Consider the following 26,754-nt stretch of genomic DNA (forward strand, 5'->3'; position numbering starts at 1 on the left):
TGATTCACCGGTGTATCACAGACATTAGTATTCTCGTGAAAGGTCTGGTCCTGAAAATACAGATCGATTGATAATTTTGTATCGATCAAGTTTATGTTAATTCCATACTCAATAATAGCTAATTGTCCGGTTTGATGTGTCTTTTGTGTGATTCTTATGCCGAACACAAAACAGGTAATTGATCTAGGTGTGGACAACACTCCGGACGGTATACAAGGAAACACAGGCACATGTAATCAAGGGAATAAAAAAGTGCCCTGATTAGTCATCATATGAATATTTCTGTAATAACACTTCACGATACATTTAATGAGAGAAAGGATGGAACTTTCGGCTATTTTATGACATTTCAGTAATCGGCTTATTTTTTCAGGAAGACACCTTAAGGTCAGCTACCTGTGGTCTACTACGCAAAATATAAGCTTTTGTGGGGGCGAATAGAAAAATTGGTGTCAAGGGGGGTCAATAGTGGTAAAGTAGGTCATTGCCACATAGTTTATAAACGGTATATTTTCATATCAAATGGATTTTTGAAAAAATAAACTTGATTAACTAACCATAAAATATCTTGACAATACTAGCCACCATAATGGATTCGTGATTTGATTTCTACTTGTCTTGCAGACTTGTCTTGCAGACTACTTGTCTAACTTTGATCAGATATGGCAGAAATGATTCAAGGAAGTAGGGGAGGATATTATACACTCCGAGAACTGCTGACTAAAGCCCTGTTAGGGAGGTGAAAGAGAATGGTGTATCAGGGTTCAAGGTATAAATCTCTAACATGTTAACATCCAAGGTTGGAGATGCAGGAAAGTTCTCATCCAAAAATGGAACATTCACAATATGGAAATCGAAATCATCATGCTTAACATACAGCTAGGTCGAAAGCTGCTCAGGTTGGATATTGCGTTCCTGGATAGGACATGTTTATCTTTACTTGAGTAGAGAATGGAAATTGAAACATTTCAAATATTTATACAGAGTTTACGGAATTCTTCAGAAAGCTCTGGGGGCGGAAAAACACCATAAAGACACACGTTCTACTAGGAACAAGGTTGTCAGGGAAAGTGTAAACTAGAATCGATTGCGATATCATAACAACGTCTTAACTCAATGGAAAACTCGATACGAAAAAACCATCACAAACAAATAAGGAAACAATCATAGTCTGCCACTGGTTGATTACAAAAGTTGTCACAAATACAAGATGTCGAATTTTGTTTACACAACGTGTATAGTGATGAAGCTGCTGGAAGACAAGTGGCGTCGTCCTGAATGACATTCAGTATCGATTTGATAAAAAATCTCAATATGTCACTGAGTACTGTGCACTAAACTTCCATATCGAATCGAAGACTGCAGCAAGTGTTCAGGCGGCCCCTTCTGTGTAAACTGGTCCTAAAGCATCAAGAGTGAAACATGCTAGGCTAATGTAGTCGATACATATCAAGGCTACGTATTCTGCCTTTTGGTTATGGTAAAACGCTACTTAAACCGAGCGTCGTCAGTTATAATAAGATTCTTATTGTGTTCTGTTTATCTGTCTGTTTTATGACTACTTAATTCATGAATTAAGACCATTTTAACACCGTTCTAATAGAGAATTACCACAATAAATCCATGAAATCAGATGCCTATGGAATTGTACTCGACAACATCTGATTTTACTGTATTACACAACAATATCAGACCGGAATACCTGCCCTAGTACAACTGTTCTCCACTAGACTGCGGCGCTCTTGGGTTTTTTCGGGATGCGACGTCTAACGAAGAGAAGGAATAAATCCAGACTAAAACTAAATTAACGAAATAAAGAATAGCTTCCGAACGTAATATATATCACACACAATACGTTCATTCAAATACGGTAAAGCAACACCGATATTTCTACATTCGACGTGACTGTTGATTTCCAGCTGTTTAATTTTATTGAGGAGAAGATGATTGATATAAACGCAAAATAAAATACATTCTGATCTTGGTCGAGATTTTGGGTCACCATTTCAATCTTTATTAACGCCATTCCTAAGCGCTCCATTATTTCCACCTGTAGCCTTATCCACAAGCACTAATCAATTTTTGTTAACCATTTGAAGACATGAATATTAAACTCCATCACTTTACAGCAAACTCTTGGTGTCATCCCTTATAACAGGGAGCATACCACTGTCCTATTGTGTCAGGCGATTGATTTCTTATAGATATAGCACTGCACTGTGAATATATAAAGATTTTTTTCATTAACTATATTTAAGGTTAATGACAATAGAAGAGAAATCACCTATACTGCAAGTTTTCTTTCATACCTCTAAAATCATATCTATAATGTGCGTCCATCTTAAACTTTCTTGTTAATGGTTCAAGAAGATATTTTACTGCTGAAAAAGAGTTTGGTTCCAAAGAGAACAAATTGTTTACTACACAATTTACAATAGCATTACACCATCAGCATTGGCATCCATACGAATGATTTATAGATTTTTTCTCTAATTTTGTACAGGTATCCTCCTTAACATAAACCGATGTAAAACAATGTGACAAATTTCAGTTATAGATTATGTAGTAACTAGAGTCATACCTCTCAGAGAGGACAATATAGGAACTTGAGGACCCGTTACCAGCTTGATCGGGAAAATTTTGATTGATACCGTCTTCGAAAGCCAAAATAACTTTTCTTTAATAAAATTTTTGTTTTTAAACATGACCGTTTGACGGTTTATAGGTCTATATTTGTTTAGTTTCAAATGAGATCATTGATTAATTTTTTCGTTTAGTAGTATGAACTGAAAATCTAATCTGTTAAGATGTGTTGTATTATAAATGACACGACGAAGACACACATAAACACAAAACTTCACAATTGATCTCTTTAATAAATATAAAATCATGACAGCGCTGTTAACACATTATTTTACATAATAAAGATTGATGTGTAAATAAGATAAATATGTTTACGTTGTTACCATGGTTACCATATAACAATAAGTTAATACGTTTGGAATACAGTCTTTAAATCACTCATGTATCTCTAATCGATGAGCTCATTATCTCTTCTTTAATTAATCACATATTCTATAGGTTGTCATACACAAAATGATTTATCCTTATCTGCAGTAATCTGTATATTGAATTGTCCCATCTGATATGCACAGTAAATATGACGCAAATAACATTCGTATAATTGAATGTTGCTAAGAATTGTTTACTTAAAATAGGATCCACTTAGATGCATAATTTATCTAAATAATTTAATGGGTTTTATTCTACCATTGTTATAAATGGGATAATTCATTCGTCAGATCTTTAAAAATGGAGACAACATATTTTCATAAATGAATAAAATAGCACAATCAAATGTTGCTTGCTTAGCATCTGGTATATCAGGTCGTATATATACCGATAACACCAGTAACCAATGAATATAATTTGAACTAAGTAAGATGTACATATTTAAAATGTTTATTAATTCTCCATAAAAGAGGCAAAAAAAATCATCATTTAATTTCTTTTGGCCATTAAAACACGCGTCACTCATTTAATATAATATTACCCATTAATAGAGATTTCAGGAGGTAGATATGAGGTTATATGAACACAAATAAAAGCATTTAGCAGTTATGAGATGGATCACTTAGGAGTTTTCGACTATATGCTGATTCTTTCAATTTGTTTGATTTTTCTACAGATTAGGAATTGAAAAATTCATCAACACTATGCTGTGAATAAAGATTAAAAAAAATGTTATTTAGTTTTATCAAAATGATGAAATTATGAATTTGACACCCAGTTTACAACCCCTCCCCACTCACCGTATTTTTCTATCTTATGTTGTTTGTTTAAATTCATAATTTTATTTCAACAACGATTTTAAAAGCCGTTGATCGCTTGAGTTAAGTTGAGTTAATCATCAAATTTATTACAATGTTAATTATATTCAATCACAAGAATTATGTACTTATTCAACCCTGAAAGTCTACATTAAGTTAATGTCCCTAACGACAAGGTAAATAAACCGATACATGTTTGTTTGATTTTATCGTGTATTTTATTAGGATACTATATCATAAAATTATTTAATGCCGATTTACATGAAACTTAAGATAAAAGTAAACAATGGGAACTTATGTACATAGAATTAACTTGTGTCGAGAGCCAATGAGAGTCAGAAGTGTCACATGTTTGTCCTTTTATATCATTATAGTCCACACGATACAGGTAAGAGGTTTTTGATAAAAAAGTACTTGGTTACATGAAAGTTTCTGTTTGAATATATTAGTTACATGGTATTTACTCACCACAAATATACACTAGAGCATGGGACAGATATCCACAAATTGTATGTAATAACGTTTACACTTGAGCATGTGTCATTACGGTATTACGTTCAGATACATGTCAATGAAGAATGGCTGTTTTGGGCTAATTTTATAGTTTAAAAAAGATGTGCTACATTTGCCTTAAAATAAGTACCTCTTCACGGGCGGGAGCATTTCAGCAGCATAAAATCACTCTAAATAGTACACGTTAATGAAATAATAACTATAATCTATATCCCCACACTTAGAAACATATTCGGTTAATTTAACCTGTGTTCTCAATGTTCATCACATCTTTGACACAAGTTCATGGTGTTATTTTCTTGTTTTAGCTTGCGATATGATTCAACAGAAAGTTCAATATAAAATCGATTGGTTATTAGTTATCATAGATAAAAAGGTTGACATAACATATGAATATATTGAGACATATACTGTATTACGATTGCTTCAATTTGTCCCATTCTAAGAGAAATTAGGTCCTCTCAGATAACCCTTCCTTTAAACACACTGCCAGTCGATACAAAGCCTACAAAGGAAAAGGAAAATATCAAAAAAGACATAATTATAAAACTTATAAAATTATTTTTTATTATGTAATAATTCTAAACCAACAAAAAGAAGTCCCGCATGCTTTTAGCTTCATATATGACTCTCAAATTGTAATCACATGACCACATTTTATGAAGAAGGAATATAGATGTTTTCTTAATTATGTTTTTTTTCGCCAGATGCTAATCATGTTGTCTCTCGCGAAACTCTGTTTTTATATGGTTGTCTGCATTCGATATTAATCTATCAGGTTAATTCTGAAAGTTTCGGATATTAGCACATTTTGAAATATCTCATCAACTGTTATATACTGACACAGTAGGCGATAGAAATAAGAAAGTTAATATCGAGAATGGAGAAGAAAAAAATTGAGGTAATCGTGTTTGGGGCTTAGAGGTAAAATATCACAATTCATGGGGCATATACAATTAGCATCCTCTTTATAACCTCATCCACAAATTTAGTCTCGAAGGAGACTGAAAAACAATTCAGTTAAGAGAGCGGCGCAATTTGCTTCATTGAGTAAAATACGCTTACTTGGTCCATCTCTTCAAATGTGGCGCTAGAAAAGGACACTCTGATATACTGAGATGGAACACTCCGATCGATGTTAAAGACATTTCCGGCGACAAAGAGAGCGTCCTTCAAGTAAGCCTTTATGACAAGGTCGGACGTGTTTGCAACTCCGAAAATTTTTATCCATATGAACATTCCTCCTGTTGGTTTTGTCCATTCCGCAAGGCCTATGGAAACCACAACACACAAATAAGTTCAATATTTGTTAGATCAAGCAATGTAAAAAGTACAAACATACACATATAACCGACAATGATACTAAATACACAATGATTTAGTCTGACATGAACCAAGCATTATCAAATAAAGTGGCTAAAGCAATGTTTCCTACCGTAACAGTATCAATGTACGTCGTCGACATTGTCATCCACATAGATGGAGATATCAGCAAATACAATATATTGTAAAATAAAGGCTATATTTATAAAAGATCAAGGTTTCAATATACGTTATTTGTTATTTATTATATATAATGTTATGAGTTAGCGGGAAAATAAGTTTTTCGATGACGTCACAATTACACGACAACAGAGTTTTATTTAGACCTTACAACTCTCTCTACTAATTGCTTTCAACAATTTCGTTGTATAAAGCAGCTTTGTATTAAATTTAATTTATAGGATTTTTTTAAGCGAAGAGATCGTCTTTTTCAAAATAATCATTTTGATAATACCGAAGACGTTGAGAGGATGTAAAAGACCAAAACACACAACAAATCTGGAGAACTTTTTACCTGTAAGGTGTTTCTGCAAATATTTCATGCACTGTTGACATTTCTTTTGATACAGGTCGCGAATCTATTTTGTGTGAGTTATAAAGCCTTCATGACCCCATTTCTTTAACATTGCAAACACGAACATCTGAAATAGTAACCAAAATTACAAATAAGATAAAAGCCTAGCTGACAAAACCATTCTTCTCCATTCCAACATGATTATGAAAAGCAATGGTATAAAAAATCTGGTGTATGATATGGGCCTTGATTGATCGTAAATACTTGTTTAATATATAAAAACAAACTGTAAACAGTAACAACATTATAACTTATAAACGGAATTCAGATTATGTGTGCATTCCTCTTAAATCAATTGGAAAGGTCTTTTAACATATACTAATATTTAGAGGGATTATGAACATATGTTACCTGTGAAATGCCACTCGCTTGTGACGTTGAAGACATGACTTGATATAATATTTTCTGTACCAAGGGTTGTGGACCCGTGAGAAATCCAATTCTGGCACTGTAAATTAATGATGCCTGTAGGATTTTTGATGATGGTCAGTAAGTGATATAATGTGTATGGTGCAGTCACATTGAGCTCTGCATTATCGAATTCAAGATTTGTACTAAAGGCGATTTTTTTATCTTTTCTGCAATCAATGAGATAATGTATGTTGCCGTTTTAATTTATTCCTGGTTCCTGATATATACATGTATATTTCAAACGAACGGTTAAGTGTCATTCATTAAGACAACTAAGTGATGCTCATTAAAAGTCTCAAAGATGTTATAAAAGGTATACCATAAGTCACCACATAAACAATAAATATAGTAGGCATTATCAACACATGAAGAACAAACACCAGATCACAAACAGACCAATGCTGCAATGTGATCAAAGTGATTGCAAATGAAGACTTACCAAAGATGCAAATGACATGTGCCATTTCAGCTCAATTCACGAGTGTCACCTCATTTACTTCCAGTCCAGTTCTTGAGGTTATGATTATATCAACTATCAAAACCACATCTCATAATTTTACCTCATTGAACTGTATGTAATAGTATGGGTCATCTTCTAGTATCATGAGGTCATACTCAGGAGCCAGCTGATAAATATCTTGCTTTCTTTTTAATGTCAAGCTTGATCCAGTGGGATTCCCTCCGGCAGGGACACAGTACAGAACTTTGGGGATGTCACTTTTAAGATCTTTGGCGTCGGCGGGACTCCATCGTGACAGGATTTGACGTAGGTTGTCCGGATTCATGCCATCCGTATCGGATTCGACGGGTATAATATTACAGTCAAGACGTTTTAACTGGAAAAGGACAACGGATAAGTGTTTCAAATTAACAGCACCATAATTTAAAAAATATATCAGTCTTACATATTTTGTATTTTTATCTATTAGGAGAAATATTTTTATGTGTTTTGGTTAAATTTGTTCCGAGATAATGTACTTAATCATCTTAAACTCTATTTGGACAGTATGAAGCTAACAGGGTTCCGAAACATGTAGGTTGCTGTTTTGTCTTAGATCAACTTGCAATATCATTGTAATTTTAACTCCAGTGTTTCCTTAACATCATGACACCTGTTTTAACAAGGTAGAATTCATTGATTATTATCTTTTTAGGACACGTTTTTAAAAACCTTAAACATTTATACAGGCATCTGTAAACATTTTCAGTGATCACGATATTCAATAACGTATCTTTAATTCAATTGTTTTTATCATGATTATTTAAGGGCATTGAAAGAAATTTTAATTACTTACAACATTAACAGGACCCGGATATGATGGGCTTGCTATCAATACATTATCTCCAGGTGATGTCATAGCTTCCAACGACTGTAAAGAGTAACATAATTTTGTTGGTTTTAGTTTTAGAATTAGCTTACTGATATAGGTAACATCATTTCAGATAATTTGCTTGATAAAACTTTTAAAAAGAAAATAAACCCATATAGTTATTTTCCTAAGTCATTCCTTCGTCAGTTGTGTTTTCCTATTAAACTATCAATTAATTAAAACAAACGTATCATCTTTAATATATACAGATATCCCATTGGTGTTCTAGATACCAATTGCTGCTGTAAAACATCCCTTGCATTCTAAGGTTTTCATTCCTACCGTGTCCAGATTGCATTTGTATTCCATATAACTGCTCTCATCATTGATACCCCAGGGGTTACGATCACTATCGTAATCTGCACCCCTGAAACCATCCTCGATACTCCAGAAATTACGCTCATTATCGCTCTCTGCACCCTTTGAACAGTTCATGGCAAAATTGAAGTTTCCGTGTGCAACATTTTGTCGAGAAGAAGAGAATACTAGTTTGTTCCTTTGATGTACACCAAACAAATCTTGAGGTCACATAACGGCATGTTGTACTGGCTTTGAAGTTCGTTGTATGTAACTCCTTTGTAATCGTCAAAGGAGGGTATCAGTCTGTGATTGGCCATTTTTTTTCTCCAGAAATCCGCTCTACACCAATCTAATTACTTCATTGCATTACATGCAATACAAATTAATCAGGATTCAATGGTTTGAAAATCATAGAAAATCAAAGACCATTTTGTAAATAGATATAAAGTACAAATGAGAGATATAAAAAAAAATCGAAAGTTTTATAATATAAATACAAGATCTAATAAAGTAATAGAAGTTAAATAAGTATATAATACAATTATGGAATATAAATGGGAAATATATATGTAATCTAAAAAATGGATATGAATAAAGAATGTTGTATTCCTACTCTCTAATCAACATTTATATCATTTGTCGTTATTTTTGTTTAATCTGCTTTTGGCTGTATACTGAAAAAAATGTTCCCGTAGGAAATGATTCTACTATTCCATTATCACATACACACCTTACATAGTGCGTCCTGGATACCGCTTGTGATAATGATCTCGGTTCGACTCGGATGAGTGGAGTCCCCCATGGCTGGAGGATTATGTACCATTTTCTGTAGCTCCTTAAACCACTGACGCAGAGCTAGAAAACTAGTTTTTCAATCAATCAATCAAACATTTATTTAATTCATTGATAGTTTTTAAAAAAATCTAGGAAATACCAACATGTATACATCATCATAATCCAAACTCAAATTCAAATAAATAAGGAACACATATAAAAAATGGAGACTCATGAAAAAGGTACAAGGAGAATAAGACCATGTGAGTTACAGCAAAATATGTCAAAGATAGACGACCGAAACAAATCACCAGGTTTTTACGAACTCGATAAGACGAAAACTTTTCATATAGTTGTTTAGAATATATCATAATGATAGACAAGTACTTGAATGGAGATTATTTTAATATTTTCAAGTTTGTATTGCACTGTCATCTTTCCAGAAAGAAAAGATATATAAAGTTCTTGTAAAAGCTAGTACAGGAATAAAATTATCTTTTTCTGCGTGCAAAATTCTTAGAGAAAATTATTTTACAACACAGAGGGCTAACATTGGCATCTACTGTTAAGTGACACTGGAGATATATTGTTATCCCTCTAAATGAGAGTGCTAGCATAGAAAAAAATCATTCATTTTAAGAGCTTATGTGCTATAAGCTTATAGTATACAACTTTATCTAGTATTTACGAAGAAAGGAGAGAAAAATAATTTTACCCTTCGGCATTGGAGTACTGCAGACATATCTTCATATCGTCTGAGTCTATATGCAGGTTGGACCCATCTCTGCATAATAGTGACAATATTTTTCTTTAATGACCGATAAATGGTTGTTGACATGACATTGACGTGCAGATTAACAGTTCATTAAAAATATCACTGAAATTGGTAACAAAATTACAAATAGCAAATTAATCATATCTACTGTCTGCTTCAAGTATTTCTTTACTAAAGATACATTGAAACCATTATTAGTTCGATTGTATCTTTATATGAAAAAAAATGTATTTGAAGTTTACTATATATTTATATATAAAATTTATATAAAAGAGCAAGTGTATATACATATACTCATGTATATATTGATATCAATATGTATATATTAGTACTAATCAATACATTTGCAACTATTTATACATTTGGTATATAAGCATATCCTATTAGTTATATTCTAACCTTTCCTTTGAATGTTCATATACTTCTTATTTTCATTTTATTTTTTTACCTATCAATTGAAGCTTAAATAAATTGAAATTCGCACCTTAATTTAATCGTGGCATCTACAAAAGGGAACGTGCCTGGATCAGGTAGTCCTCCAGCCAAACTTATGGCGTTAGGTCGGGCTGTCATTATCCCAGCTGACAGAATTCTTGTTCCTATGAGAATTTGAAATCGAATGAAATAATGTTTGTTCTGAATACTTTTGTAAGATCTGTAGCTATGTCGACGTTTTGATGATACTATTCAGTTTCCTAAATTATTGTTGTCAATTATTCTTGTTCTTAGACTATTTTGATATAGATGTTTTCATTAACATATGAATCTGTGTGAGACCTGTCAGGAAATTGTATGCTGAATTCTACTTATATAGGTCTTTTAGTGGACATGACCTTCTCAGTAAGGTTGACTTGTTCTGGAATCTCTCGTAATTCATGTTGGCATGAAGCAATCCTTGCAAAAAGACTGTTTGAATCGAAATGATCAGTCATTGGATTTTAAAAGATGCAATTGATACATAAAATGGAGAGGAAAAACATCTTTTTAAAACCTAAACGTCGATCACCGTGAGCCTTCAGAATACCCGGAAGTGAAAGAGTGAACATTGATTCTCCAACACATGCTAGACTTGTATTGAGGTAGGAAACAGATATAGGGGCCTCGAGGTTTTAATGTATTTAACCAAATATAACCAAAATAGGTTTGCATGATAACTTATGCAAAACGAAATACAAGATCCTACCTTAGGCAAAGATGGGTATTATGCTGCCTAGAATGGGGCAACATAAATAAACATGTGCTGAGGCGTCGTAGTTGATATAGTTTTGACAATGTTTCTATATTTAGCACTACACTCGAATGATAATGCTATTCTTCATGAATATTCATTTTTATAGAAAACCAATGGTTACGTGTATACATAAAAGTCAAATTACAGCCCAGCCCATTTTTATCATGGCTCAATACACCTGTCTGTATATTTACAACTGTATAGTGTAACAACAGGATATTCTGAATACTTCAGTTTTTTGTGTACTTGTTTTGGTCATTTACATATCGAAAAATACAAAAGACTATATTTATGTACTTCAGTGTTATCTTTTGTTTTATTTCATATTTAATACATCCTATAAACGAATGCATTTGAAATTCGTGATTAACTCATTGTATTCAGAAAAGGTATAAAAACGTTTAACATTTTCATATTGTATAAAGTCAAAGTCTCAACGCTTAGGTGGATATATTTCATTGAGCTAAGCGACATAAGTTGAAAGTAAGTACCATATATATATCATGTGTTCGATCACACGATCAATAATACTGACAATGAAGAACATGAACAAGAGAACAAGTTATATTCATCGAAAGTTAATATAAATGTTTTCACTACACATATGTATCTGTACATATCTACTGAATGATTATTCAGTTTCGAGGAACTCATAAATCACGATCCACCATGGGGATACGTTTTATTTGTTTTTGTTTATTTCAACAGGTGTATAACAACACCTGGTTATATTACATAGACGACGAGATAATCAGTCCTTGTACATCCTACTCCATCCTGGAAGACAAACAGGGTGAACGAACGACCATTTGATAACCTTGATATGCTTTGGAATAGAGCCAAACGGTAGAGATGTAAAGAGGAAGATAGATCCATTGGATCACAAAGATCTCATGTTAAACTACTACTTTCGATCATGCAAATAGTACGGAAGGTACAATTCAGTGCTGATCAACAGGGAAGCATATGTAATGTGTGCTATTTACCCGTGCATTTCATTTGCATAAATAATCATCGTTAGATGCTTTCACGTTTAAAATTTATCAATCACTGTTTTTTCCCGTATGTGCGAAAACCAAAAGTCAAGTGCGCGCTTCCATTGTGTCACCTGACAATCGAACAGATAATTCCATGTTTTCTCCAGTTTCTGTTGTATTTCTTTTATGTTTCATGATTTGATACGAGCCTAATATTACTTAATACCATTTATATAACATGCTTATATAAATTATCATAATTGTGTACTTTCATCGTATTTAAACTCATGTAACTATCAGATCTGTGGTTATCAAATATCACGGGCGTAACTGTAGGATGACGATTCCATGTTGGGTTTACCAAGGTACATGAACCACAATAATTTTGTTAACACTATATGTAAGGCCTATATCTCCTTAAATATCACACTCCTGCCACTTGTACCAGGCAAATCACTGCACTTCTGCAAATCACCACTTTTTTGTTGTCTCTATCTAGTTACCGTCTAAATATGGAATATTTTGTCAGCTCACTCTTCTTATTAATGTGACCAAAATCTTAATGATGTGTTACTGTTGTTGTCTGAAATGAAGTAATACAGAACACACGTCTCGTGAATTTATACAATATCTCGTATTTTAATCAGTTACATTTCTTTGTTTATTGATCACGACCAGAATTAATGTCATTTTCATACATGTCGATTACTGTTGTTGCTCCTCACTTATAGAGAACCTATGTATCATCAAAGAACACAAATTGTTCTCCTTTAGGAAGGAATATGTCATCATTTTCGCAAAAATTGTAGTGCGCAGTGCAAATATCCCCGATACAGTTTACATTTTGCACAAAATACACAGAAGGGGGGAAAAAATTAAGAATAAAATGAATATAGCAATAACGAATTCAACAAAAACATATGGACGTTTAGTTCTTATATAGTATTTCTAGATACAACCCATGGATTACCTCCCTTTCCTCACTGAATGATGTGTTTTGCATCCTGTATTTGCTTTCCTTTACTTGTCCATTTTATTTGGGGAGAAAATCTCATTTCGACAAAAGATGTAGGTAGCAAAACTCGCTAAACGTTTAGGAATTGAAGAAAAGCGATACTACGATATTAAACAACAAAGGAGTTTTAGGACAGAGACACCAAAGATGAATGTTCACATGAAATCAAAAACCGTGTTCACATATATGGAAGTTCTAAATCACAACACCAAACAAAGATTGCGCAAAGTTATATACAGTTTTTAATCTTGTTATCGATGAATTTTTTTTTTGAAAACAAAAGTACAACAAAGAATAACTATGATAGATATTGATTATAGGGATGTTGTAATATTCAGTGGTTTGTTGTTCATTGCAGAAAGTTCATATGTCAAAAAATATCCTTCAAGTTAGATATCAAGATCGAATTTTACACAATGCATGTACAGTAGAAATTTCCAAAAACTATTTCAGTAACATATTGATGAAGAATTTCAAGCAACAATGTACAAAATGCAGATTAATACAAGAGACTAATATATATGATGATAGTAAACAAATTTGATAAAATCCATCTGATATTATCTTCACTGAGAAAATACAGTACATCAAGTTCACAGCGGATGAATAAATCCATTTACATTTTAGCAACGCTCTTGGCATTTTAAAGCTAATTTTCACTTATCAATTTGCTCTGCAAGGCTCGCCAAATACATCAGTGTTACCGTAGTACAGCGTGAACGAAACATTTTAAGTACATTTCTGATTGATATTGAAAATTGATTTATTTTCCCTAACTTGTCTTACCTTAACTTCAAGATGTTTAACCAGATCAAATAGATTTCAGGCCCTCAGACATATTTTGGCACACTACATGTTTGCACCATTTCAAACATTGTGTACCAGATTTCACATCTGCAGTGAGAACCAAAAGAATCGTGCGAACAGAGAATACGACACTGTTTCATCCCTGCATCAGAGGTATCATGCATGGCACGTCCTATAAAGCCCCAGTTAGAACCATCCGTTATCTCCGTTTGTTGTTTTCGGCGTTTTCAGGCAGTATGTCGTAATTTTGCAATCGTAAATTGAGTTTTACTTGCAACACTTAGTGAAGCCAACAAAAAAGGACATTTGTAATGACATTAGGATCATAACATAGCGCCGGTTTAACCCTATTCTAATAAATCCAAATTTTAACCAGCAAACATAGTTTTCTGTTGCCACTTTAAGTGTTTGATTCCAAAATTCTGAGTTGAGATAAGGTGACACCAGTCAACTGTGACTCCGAGGGGGAAAGGCAACATTTTAAACGCGTCGGATTATTATGTGCATGAAAATTATCATTCAATGGTTTTCATGGTAGACAAAATCCTTTCTAACGGCATGCAGCCTTTTCATTTACTCAGAGCTATTAATCAGACATAAAAATAGTGGTGTCAAAGTTATTCAAGTACTACGTTACTATTTACTTGTTGTGTTTTATTAATTTAGTGTGTCACCCCACACCCCAATTTAGTGTGTTGGTTTATGTAGCATTTAGTGTGTTGGTTTATGTAATTTAGTGTGTTGGTTTATGTAATTTAGTGTGTTGGTTTATGTAATTTAGTGTGTTGGTTTATGTAATTTAGTGTGTTGGTTTATGTAATTTAGTGTGTTGGTTTATGTAATTTAGTGTGTTGGTGTACGTAATTTAGTGTGTTGGTTTATGTTATTTAGTGTGTTGGTTTATGTAATTTAGTGTGTTGGTTTATGTAATTTAGTGTGTTGGTTTATGTAATTTAGTGTGTTGGTTTATGTAATTTAGTGTGTTGGTTTATGTAATTTAGTGTGTTGGTTTATGTGATTTAGTGTGTTGGTTTATGTAATTTAGTGTGTTGGTTTATGTAATTTATTGTGTTGGTTTATGTAATTTAGTGTGTTGGTTTATGTAATTTAGTGTGTTGGTTTATGTAATTTAGTGTGTTGGTTTATGTAATTTAGTGTGTTGGTAATTTAGTGTGTTGGTTTATGTAATTTAGTGTGTTGGTTTATGTAATTTAGTGTGTTGGTTTATGTAATTTAGTGTGTTGGTTTATGTAATTTAGCGTGTTGGTTTATGTGATTTAGTGTGTTGGTTTATGTGATTTAGTGTGTTGGTTTATGTAATTTAGTGTGTTGGTTTATGTAATTTAGTGTGTTGGTTTATGTAATTTAGTGTGTTGGTTTATGTAATTTAGTGTGTTGGTTTATGTAATTTAGTGTGTTGGTTTATGTAATTTAGTGTGTTGGTTTATGTAATTTAGTGTGTTGGTTTATTAGTGTGTTGGTTTATGTAATTTAGTGTGTTGGTTTATGTAATTTAGTGTGTGTGTTGGTTTATGAATTTAGTGTGTTGGTTTATGTAATTTAGTGTGTTGGTTTATGTAATTTAGTGTGTTGGTTTATGTAATTTAGTGTGTTGGTTTATGTTATTTAGTGTGTTGGTTTATGTAATTTAGTGTGTTGGTTTATGTAATTTAGTGTGTTGGTTTATGTAATTTAGTGTGTTGGTTTATGTAATTTAGTGTGTTGGTTTATGTAATTTAGTGTGTTGGTTTATGTAATTTAGTGTGTTGGTTTGGTTTATGTAATTTAGTGTGTTGGTTTATGTGATTTAGTGTGTTGGTTTATGTAATTTAGTGTGTTGGTTTATGTAATTTAGTGTGTTGGTTTATGTAATTTAGTGTGTTGGTTTATGTAATTTAGTGTGTTGGTTTATGTAATTTAGTGTGTTGGTTTATGTGATGTAGTGTGTTGGTTTATGTAATTTAGTGTGTTGGTTTATGTAATTTAGTGTGTTGGTTTATGTAATTTAGTGTGTTGGTTTATGTAATTTAGTGTGTTGGTTTATGTAATTTAGTGTGTTGGTTTATGTAATTTAGTGTGTTGGTTTATGTAATTTAGTGTGTTGGTTTATGTAATTTAGTGTGTTGGTTTATGTAATTTAGTGTGTTGGTTTGGTTTATGTAATTTAGTGTGTTGGTTTATGTAATTTAGTGTGTTGGTTTATGTAATTTAGTGTGTTGGTTTATGTAATTTAGTGTGTTGGTTTATGTAATTTAGTGTGTTGGTTTATGTAATTTAGTGTGTTGGTTTATGTAATTTAGTGTGTTGGTTTATGTAATTTAGTGTGTTGGTTTATGTAATTTAGTGTGTTGGTTTATGTAATTTAGTGTGTTGGTTTATGTAATTTAGTGTGTTGGTTTATGTAATTTAGTGTGTTGGTTTATGTAATTTAGTGTGTTGGTTTATTAGTGTGTTGGTTTATGTAATTTAGTGTGTTGGTTTATGTAATTTAGTGTGTTGGTTTATGTAATTTAGCGTGTTGGTTTATGTAATTTAGTGTGTTGGTTTATGTAATTTAGTGTGTTGGTTTATGTAATTTAGTGTGTTGGTTTGGTTTATGTAATTTAGTGTGTTGGTTTATGTAATTTAGTGTGTTGGTTTATGTAATTTAGTGTGTTGGTTTATGTAATTTAGTGTGTTGGTTTATGTAATTTAGTGTGTTGGTTTATGTAATTTAGTGTGTTGGTTTATGTGATTTAGTGTGTTGGTTTATGTAATTTAGTGTGTTGGTTTATGTGATTTAGCGTGTTGGTTTATGTAATTTAGTGTGTTGGTGTATGTAATTTAGTGTGTTGGTTTATGTAATTTAGTGTGTTGGTTTATGTAATTTAGTGTGTGTTGGTAGTGTGTTGGTTTATGTAATTTAGTGTGTTGGTTTATGTAATTTAGTGTGTTGGTTTATGTAATTTAGTGTGTTGTAATTTAGTGTGTTGGTTTTTGTAATTTAGTGTTTTGTTTGGTTTATGTAATTTAGTGTGTTGGTTTATGTAATTTAGTGTGTTGGTTTGGTTTATGTAATTTAGTGTGTTGGTTTATGTAATTTAGTGTGTTGGTTTATGTAATTTAGTGTGTTGGTTTATGTGATTTAGTGTGTTAGTTTATGTAATTTAGTGTGTTGGTTTATGTAATTTAGTGTGTTGGTTTATGTAATTTAGTGTGTTGGTTTATGTAATTTAGTGTGTTGGTTTATGTAATTTAGTGTGTTGGTTTATGTAATTTAGCGTGTTGGTTTATGTAATTTAGTGTTGGTTTATGTAATTTGTGTTGGTTTATGTAATTTAGTGTGTTGGTTTATGTAATTTAGTGTGTTGGTTTATGTAATTTAGTGTGTTGGTTTATGTAATTTAGTGTGTTGGTTTATGTTATGTAGTGTGTTGGTTTATGTAATTTAGTGTGTTGGTTTATGTAATTTAGTGTGTTGGTTTATGTAATTTTGTGTGTTGGTTTATGTAATTTAGTGTGTTGGTTTATGTAATTTAGTGTGTTGGTTTATGTAATTTAGTGTGTTGGTTTATGTAATTTAGTGTGTTGGTTTATGTAATTTAGTGTGTTGGTTTATGTAATTTAGTGTGTTGGTTTATGTAATTTAGTGTGTTGGTTTATGTAATTTAGTGTGTTGGTTTATGTAATTTAGAGTGTTGGTTTATGTGTTTATTTAGTGTGTTGGTTTATGTAATTTAGTGTGTTGGTTTATGTAATTTAGTGTGTTGGTTTATGTGATTTAGTGTGTTGGTTTATGTAATTTAGTGTGTTGGTTTATGTAATTTAGTGTGTGGGTAATTTAGCGTGTTGGTTTATGTAATTTAGTGTGTTGGTTTATGTAATTTAGTGTGTTGGTTTATGTAATTTAGTGTGTTGGTGTATGTAATTTAGTGTGTTGGTTTATGTAATTTAGTGTGTTGGTTTATGTAATTTAGTGTGTTGGTTTATGTAATTTAGTGTGTTGGTTTATGTAATTTAGTGTGTTGGTTTATGTAATTTAGTGTGTTTGTTTATGTATTTAGTGTGTTGGTGTAATTTAGTGTGTTGTTGGTTTATGTAATTTAGTGTGTGTTGGTTTATGTAATTTAGTGTGTTGGTTTATGTGATTTAGCGTGTTGGTTTATGTAATTTAGTGTGTTGGTGTATGTAATTTAGTGTGTTGGTTTATGTAATTTAGTGTGTTGGTGTATGTAATTTAGTGTGTTGGTTTATGTAATGTAGTGTGTTGGTTTATGTAATTTAGTGTGTTGGTTTATGTAATTTAGTGTGTTGGTTTATGTAATTTAGTGTGTTGGTTTATGTAATTTAGTGTGTTGGTTTGGTTTATGTAATTTAGTGTGTTGGTTTATGAAATTTAGTGTGTTGGTTTATGTGAAAGAAAAAACCATGGTTTATTCTGCTTATCTAAAAATATCGCAAAAATATTAATGCTAGGGCTATATACGACGTGAGTGGTGGAATTGATTGCTACTGACAATTCCTGTTATGACGTACTTACCTGTGAGATGCCACTCGCATGCATAGTTGAGGACATGACTTGATATATGATTTTATCAACCATAGGTTTTGGACCCGTCAGCAATCCTAGTCTCGCTCTGGAAAATATTCGTATAAAATAAAAGTAGTTATATCATTTTGCGGAATCATTGTCTCCCTTGTTTCTATATAATTTAATTTTCAGATGCAATTAACATTATTTTTATTTTTGTAGGAAATTCTTTGTTAATACAACTTCTTTGCCTTTAATTGTGACAAAGTTATGGTAAAAGGAAGTATTTTTCTGTCCGAAACAGATTTGTTGAATATTAATTAAAAATACGATTTTTTTTCTATGTATTGATTAATTTCTCGCGACGGATAGTTCGATGATATAAATATCACTTACCCTGGTGATATGACTTTTGATAAAGAGTCAAACCGCATCACTCTGCCGTCCACGTCCAGTGACAGGAAACTTGGTACTAAAGGCTGTCAAGAAATAATTCAAAATAAGAAAGGCTAATATACATATAAAAGAAACGACACTGGATCAACCAACTCCAAACCTGCTACCCACTTGGCATGAACGAGAGATGATCTTGCTACTACATACAGGTCCGGTCGTACATACCTGGCAGCCGGTACACCTCAAGCTTCCACTGAGTATAGTATCACCCAATTATTCCTTCCATTTTTTTTAAACATTAAACTTACTAATTCTGTTTTCTTTCCTATTTGAGATTGGCGCCGTTTATTAACTCTAGTCCGGAAGTAGAAATTTTAATTTTATGAGGTGTGTGTGTGTGTTAAACTATTGATTTTTTATCAAATTACTTTTGTAGTTACACTTATATTTTGTACTTTTGAACAATAAATTTTCTTATTATGTTTTTCAAGAATGTGGCACAACAATTTCGCATGGTTTTCTGTCCGTTATAAAGGGAATTCGGCGTCCATCGGCCGAAGGGATTATCGAGACACCTAGATTTATAAGTTTTTATTTGTTTTATTTTCTATGTATGTGATGTAATTTATGTTATGTTTGTGTCTTGATAAAGGGGCAGGTTGCCTCGATAATTTGACAATTCGCTTGTCCGTACTGCCGCTTTTACTTCAATGACCATATATATATATGAAAATCTTAGTTTAAGATATGATATTTCAATAAAGTTATATGGTAGAATAACACGTTTAGAGAAGAACCAATCGTTTCAACCTTAAAATCGATTTTCAGTTTCCTTTGTATATGTATAGTTTTGATGGACATTGTACCACGTTCCGATCAAAGTTTGAGTATTGCAATTTTCCTTTAATGCCAGCAACTCATGTTTAAAAAATACATCGTGAAAAGCTATGGATATCTGTTATTTTTTCTTCGTACCAATCAGTCTTTAAATGGACGAAATTGAAGCACATATTTAAGCCATTATATATATTGGTAGAAAACAAGCAGATTTACATCAGTTAAAGATATTTACCTCGGTGAATTGTATGAAATAGTAAGGGTCATCTTCCAGAATCATGATGTCATATTCTTGTGCCAACTTATAGATTTCTTGTTTCCTCTTTAAGGTCAAACCAGATCCAGTTGGATTTCCCCCCGAAGGTACACAGTACAGAACCTTAGGGATGTCACTTTTAGGGTCCTTGGCGTCGGCGGGACTCCATCGTGACAGGATATGACGTAGGTTGTCCGGATTCAGACCGTCTGCATCTGACTCAACGGGTATCATATTGCAGCCCATTGGTTTCATCTGAACATATTGAATACCCGTTCAAAAAACATTTTAACCACAATGCAATTTTCAAGATCCCAGAGTTTCACAATTTGTCACGACTGCTGCTGTACATAATGTAGCAGTAATCTTGTTTTAGCGCCGAAAAATAGCTAATATATGATATTTGCAGTTCATTAATGTCATTTACAACGCACAAAAATATTATAAAAGTTATGAAGGGGATTTATCATTCATTACACTTATATGATAGTGGCGCCAAAATCTTATTTCGCCAAAGTAAAATAGTTTACAGTTCTCAGCGGCACAATCGACATTATGGTTACCTGATTTCTATAAAATTGACGTTTTCGTCGTTCTACCATATATCCTAAAAATTATCTTGTTAACATGTAAAATGTACATAACATCAACTAGCATCTCTTTTTGATACGTTTTCCATTGGAAATGAAATAAATTTAAGCTCAAAAATGTTAATTCCCCATACAAACTATAGTAAAATATACCCTCAAGCCAGGGAGAAATGTGAAATCTTGCACTACAGTGCATTTGATTCCAATATATGTGCTCAGCTTCTGAGAGTTAACCAAGTCGATGTGTGCATATGAGCATATTGTAATCTTTTACCTATGATTCTAACAATGTTTAAATGATGGCCACCATATTTCTGGTCATAAACGTTTTCTGCAAAATTTCATTAAAATTGGTTCAGAGATTTTTTGTTCATTATTTACGGTCTACGTATGGTGCTCGACAACGGACCAAATACAATCGCAATAGGTCACTTAAGACCTCAATTTGTTGGAAAAAAACTACTAAAGGACCTTGACCTTGACCTTGTTTTAGCCCCATTTACATCTTCAAACATGAAAAGTAAAGTCTAATGAGCAATCCCTGTTTCATTATATATGGAACCAATAATAGCCTACACAACAGGTTTTTATTTTGCAATTTTATGGAAACATATTATATCTTAAGATATCATAACAAATTATTAATAGTCGTCATAAATCCTTAATGTATTTGAGTTGAAGTGCTTGATAATACATTTTACCAGAACTATATTTTTTCTATCTATCTTAATTAAGATTTCCGTTATAGCTTGGTGAAAAACTAATTCATCAACTAAATTCCAAGTCCCTCTTTCTCTTGATAGGAAACGTTTCCATTACGTGTTACATATACTTAAAAGTTCAAACGAACTAATTATATTTATATAATTAACACTGTGTTTTATTTGCTTTCACATATAAGGATTTTTTTATCTTACAACATTGACGGGTCCAGGATATACCGGGCTTTCTATCAGAACATTATCTCCAGCTGATAATATAGCTTCCAAGGACTGTAAATACAAAGAAAAACATTTTTGTTTATGAAAATCAGCAAGTAAGTAATTATGTTGTTTTGAACCTCTTTACCAAACTCTCAGTATGCATGCGAGAAGTCCAATGGAATATGTTTTAAAAACCGTCTATCCACTCAGTCAAAAGAGGAAACTTGAAGGGAAAGTCTTTCTAGGCAAAATTGTTGGTGATTTTATGTCAGTTTGCACAATCGATTCCATACAATTATACTAATTACCTTGCACAATGCGTCCTGACTCCCGTTCATGACAACGACTTCTGTTTGACCAGGATGACTCGGGTCCCCCATGGCCGGGGGGTTATGTACCCTTATCTGAAGTTGCTTAAACCACTGACGTAGAGCTAGAAAACTGTTTGCAAAACAAACCATTCACTTGTCTACGTTTTAATATTGCGTTGAGAAAAGAGTCCATTGTCTCTATTGGTTATATTGCATTTTTAAACATTGCTACCGGTATAAAAACGGTATTTGAAATATTACCCTTTCCGAATACTTAATCCTTTTAGTATTATTATAAAATCAAGGGGTAAAGAAACGCAAGGTGACACTACTTGCAATTTCTTCCGAACGCGTTGTTCAAAAACAATGAAAATAAGTCAAGCCACTCTCTAGGATACAATGCATGTGGTCCTGTACCACATGTTGATTTATTGTATTGCGTGACGATGTCTTCCGGGGAAAGCATGAAACGGAAAATGTCGTGCACAGCAGTATTGTGACATTGAGTTACACTGCTCGTCATACCATTAGGTAGTCTTTATAGAGACACATCATTGTCCGATAGAATCATTAATTTCTGATAGCATTGAACAATGGCACGGTTGACCGAAGTTCCGAGGGATCAGGCCATTGCGATGATTATGCAAGGTCAAAGGAAATACAAGTTGCCAGACATTTCGGTGTCTATATTTGCACTATTGATTGTCTTGCTACACGTATAAAGTAAACTTGACGGATTGCTGACAGACCTAGGTCCGGACGTCCGCGCGTGACGTCACAATGTCAGGACAGTTTTTTTGTCTCGCGCATTTGCGCAATCGACACCTGACTGTCACTGATTCTGCCCCTCATACCACAGGTACTCATGACCGTCCTATTCACGCAATAAATGGAAGGAAACGATTGCAGGAAGTTGGTCTGCCGGCACGTCACCCATTTGTAGGCATACCTCTTACTGCAGTTCGTTGCCAGTGTCGTATGGTTTGAGTGGCGGCACAAGTCCCCAGAATATTCCATTGAGGCAGTGGAGGCGAATCTTGTTAACTGATGGATCAGTCCCGGTTCACCATGTTTCCAGCAGACGTTCAACGTTGTGTATACTGACATCGTGGAGAACGTTTTGCCGACTGCATCATAGTAGAGACGGATATGTTTGGGATGGATCGGTTATGGTGTGGGGAGAAACCTCACATGGAGTTAAATCACCACTGGTTGTGGTAACGGGTAATTTAACTGCTGCTAGGTATAGAGATGAGATTCTTCGACCCCATCTTATCCAATTATTGCAGCAATACAACCTAACATTCTAGCAGGATAATGCTCGGCCCCATGTACCGAGGATTTATTACGACTTTCTCACAAACAACAATAGTCACCCACTGGTATTGAGCACTTGTGTGACCAGCTGGTTATATAGGTTAGACGACGCCAGCCTCCCCTGTTACTCTGGCCCAACTGAGATGAATGGACCAACATCCCAAAGAGGAGGATAAACTCACTCCTGAACCCCATGCCTAGGAGAATCAGGGCTGCGGAGAGAGCGAATAGGGGATATACCTGGTATTGTCTAGCCAGCTCCCATTATGAGTCCAGCTCGATTTCAGATTACAGAGCTTTCTTTCAATTCTTTTAAGTTACTCCTTAATCAATTTTTAACTAACCAGACACAAATCGTTGATTTTGCAGTTTGTTCTGTATGGATTGATCTTCATTCTTACTTAAAAATATTGAACATTACACTCGACGTCTTACATAGAATCATCTTTAAAGTTTACCTCGAGTTTCTTTATCCCTTGAGTACATATACAACTTTTCACAATAAATCTGAGTAGACAATGTTATTTAATGGAAAGGCAATATTATGAGAACCTTTTTGTGTATCGCATACGTCATTCAAATATACAGCTTTCATTTTAATCTTCATTAACTCTCCTCCATAGTGGGATAGAAAAAAACTTATGTGTACATGACTTGCACTTAAGACACAATTTAGAATTAAATAATACTGTGCAAAATAGTAGAATGAAACTGAATCATACAGCTGTTCTACCTCGATCCTCCAGGTGTTTAGCTCACTATGGCACTCTGGCCCCTGCCACATATCATGGCAAAAACGTTATTTGATTGGTCCATAGCAGGTTCCAGGAGAAACCAACCACAGGCCGATACGCTCCTTGAAATTTACCAAGGAGTGACACCAAACCTCAAAGCCATTAAATCATCCCGTTATGCGACCTCCTCGAGATTCGTTTGATGTACATCAAAGGATCAACTTAGTCTTGTCCGCAAGATGTCGCACATGGCACCTTCAATTTGGCCATGACATGTTACAGGGGTGCAAAGGGAGACAGTGAGCGAAAATCCAAAGAGTATCGGGGATGGCTGGTGTTTCATTACCCTTCTAGTACTTGACAATGATGCTAAAGGTCTATTTTTAAACTTAGGTGGCCGTATAGCCCATTCTATCACAGTGAAAGTCATACAGATGTTAACACAATATGAAGTACTCTCTCTGCAATAAATACGTGATATCACCCAGCTTCATCGAAAAAACAATGTAGAGTTGTGATTAAAAACATGAAACGTCTATCAAAGTATTAAAGATCAGCAATTAATCGGAGGTGTATTGTCACTCTGAACATACGTATTTGTTTTTATTTATGTGATGACACACTCTTACCCAGCTGCATCAGTGTACTGCATACAAAATTTCATATCATCTCGGTCTATCTGCAGCTCAGAACCATCCCTGCACAATCATAACCGTTTAGAATGTTTATGAAAAGCTAGTGTGGATAGTTATCTTCAGAAATCTTACATTTTAGTACAAAATAAACAATGTGATTCAATGCATTTACCAGTACTGCTAATGTCAAAAATGTTCTTTTGAATATGACATCATTTTAAGGGTTTAGCTGGTTGAAAAGTACAAAAAAGACGAGATGATTAATTTACATTATTATCAGATTTTATTTATCAACAAAAGACTTGGTAACTTGAGACAATTTTTTTCTTCATTTAATTCAAACGTCAACTTTTACCTTAGTTTAATCGATGCTTCGAGGAACGGGAATGTTTCTGGATCTGGTAAGCCTCCTGCCATGCTGATTGCATTAGGCCTGGTACTCATCTTCGCAGCTGTAACGTATTTCGATAATCAAATTATCAATGGTAATTAGCATTGAATCTTGCTTCGTTGGATTTCATATGGTGATGAATTAAGTGACTCTTGAGACGAATTCAACATGTACTACAGTTTATGTTGAATTTTTCTCAAGAGCATCTAAAATCATCACCCCATGAATGCAGACAAAGCAAAGATTTTTTCAATATTTTGAGCAAATGTAAGACAGTTACAAGAACTTGTGCAAGTCTAATAGAATTAGCAAAAACTATAGTATAACATGTTAAGACTAGTGAATGATCAACAATTATTACTGAGGCAAAAAGTACACGACAACATAATTCGTGTAATCATTTGTGTGTGTGTGTGTGTGTGTGTGTGTGTGTGTGTGTGAATATATAAAACGTCTACAGCGTGTAATACGGTCTTCTCCCACTTCACTTCGAACTGGGTGGCAGCCATTTTTAAATTGTCACAGTGTGCTGTAACCTTTCACAGTATGTAACCAAGACAGCAAGAACTTAGCTAAGAACAGTTCTGTATCAGAATCGCTCAGTGGGCGTTCTTGGTCTTGTTCAAGATTTTAAGTTTTAGGCAGGAGAAGCTTATGGAAAAAATTGCTTGCTGCATGTTGTATATTTTAGCCGAGGACAACATTTGTATCAAGCAGATATCAAAGCATGCAAAAATAAATCCGTTCTTCCAAAAAAGTTACCACGTCCTATTTTGATATGCAATGATCGTTATACATATAAATTATCTTTACCAATTTATATTCTGAAATTCCAGAGCAAATTGGATTACTTTTAATAAAGTTGATCATCAAACATGTTCTCTCCCTTTACAGAAAATAATGTATTCATACGCCCAGAACCAATGCTAATGTGGTCAGATTCATGGACATATGAAACCAGCTAAATTAGGTAGTTTCATTGAGTTCAACTTGAGTAGAAATTTACAATTTTTGATATCGAATGGCAATGTTACCATATACACTTATCAGAAAATTTGTGATTTAAAATACAATAATCGCTATCCAGAGCATGAACAATATAACGTCACTTTTGTGGGGATGGAAATGGCGACGACTTAAATGGCTGTTCCACCTGATATACTACGCTGCCGATAAGGAATAATTTATTTAAGTTTAAATAAACTCATAACTACTCTTCTAGGGCATGATGTTCTTGACTACAAGCCTATTTCGTTTGTAACGACCATAAGTGTAATTACAATACATTTCTACAATTTAATACATTTTTTGAAATTAGAAAACGTGAAATTCAATGCATAGTAGAACGGTCCTCCGAGATTAGGGGAGAAGAATAACAAATTTATGGAAATTCGTTATTATTAACCCCATTATATGATTTTAGAATGTGGCCAACATTTAATCATTGAGGCGTACTTTTGTGGAACTAGATGCTTCAAACTATCGATCTACGTCGATGATTAACGTGTTTCGTCACAGGTAAGAGAGTGGTTGGATATCTAGGAAGTGAGCACACAAATTTTCCAATTCGAAATTCCAATTCTTTATGAATATAAAATGTTTTTACCCGACGAAATAAAATATACTGACAGTACTATGAATATTGAAAAAATGCTTACGTAATTCCCTGAGCGGAGACGATTTCCTCGCGATACAGGCTGGATTCTGGAATCTCTGATAATTCATCTTGATGTAAGAGCTAGTTATATGCAAAGAATCCTAAGCGAAATTGAAAAAAAAATGAGATCATTCTTCAGTAACAAGTTTTTAAACATGAAATGAACTACTAATGAAAAATCCTGGTGGTAAATCATTATCGATAGCTGTATGACTACACATATGTGCAAATGAATTGCTAACATAGATACATAGATTATAGATAAAGAATGTCAGGTGACAAAAAGTGAAGTTCATT

The 26,754-nt window shown here is 33.4% G+C and overlaps 1 pseudogene; it reads right to left on the minus strand.

Annotated features, from left to right (window-relative positions):
- Positions 1-4,794: 4,794 nt before the first annotated feature.
- LOC132560088 (kynurenine/alpha-aminoadipate aminotransferase, mitochondrial-like) lies at positions 4,795-26,525 on the minus strand (annotated as a pseudogene).
- Between the last annotated feature and the right edge of the window lie 229 nt (positions 26,526-26,754).

The sequence above is a fragment of the Ylistrum balloti genome, unplaced genomic scaffold (genome assembly GCF_031769215.1).
Source record: "Ylistrum balloti isolate Yb309-2 unplaced genomic scaffold, AGI_CSIRO_Ybal_v1 Utg371012, whole genome shotgun sequence".
NCBI lineage: Eukaryota > Metazoa > Mollusca > Bivalvia > Pectinida > Pectinidae > Ylistrum > Ylistrum balloti.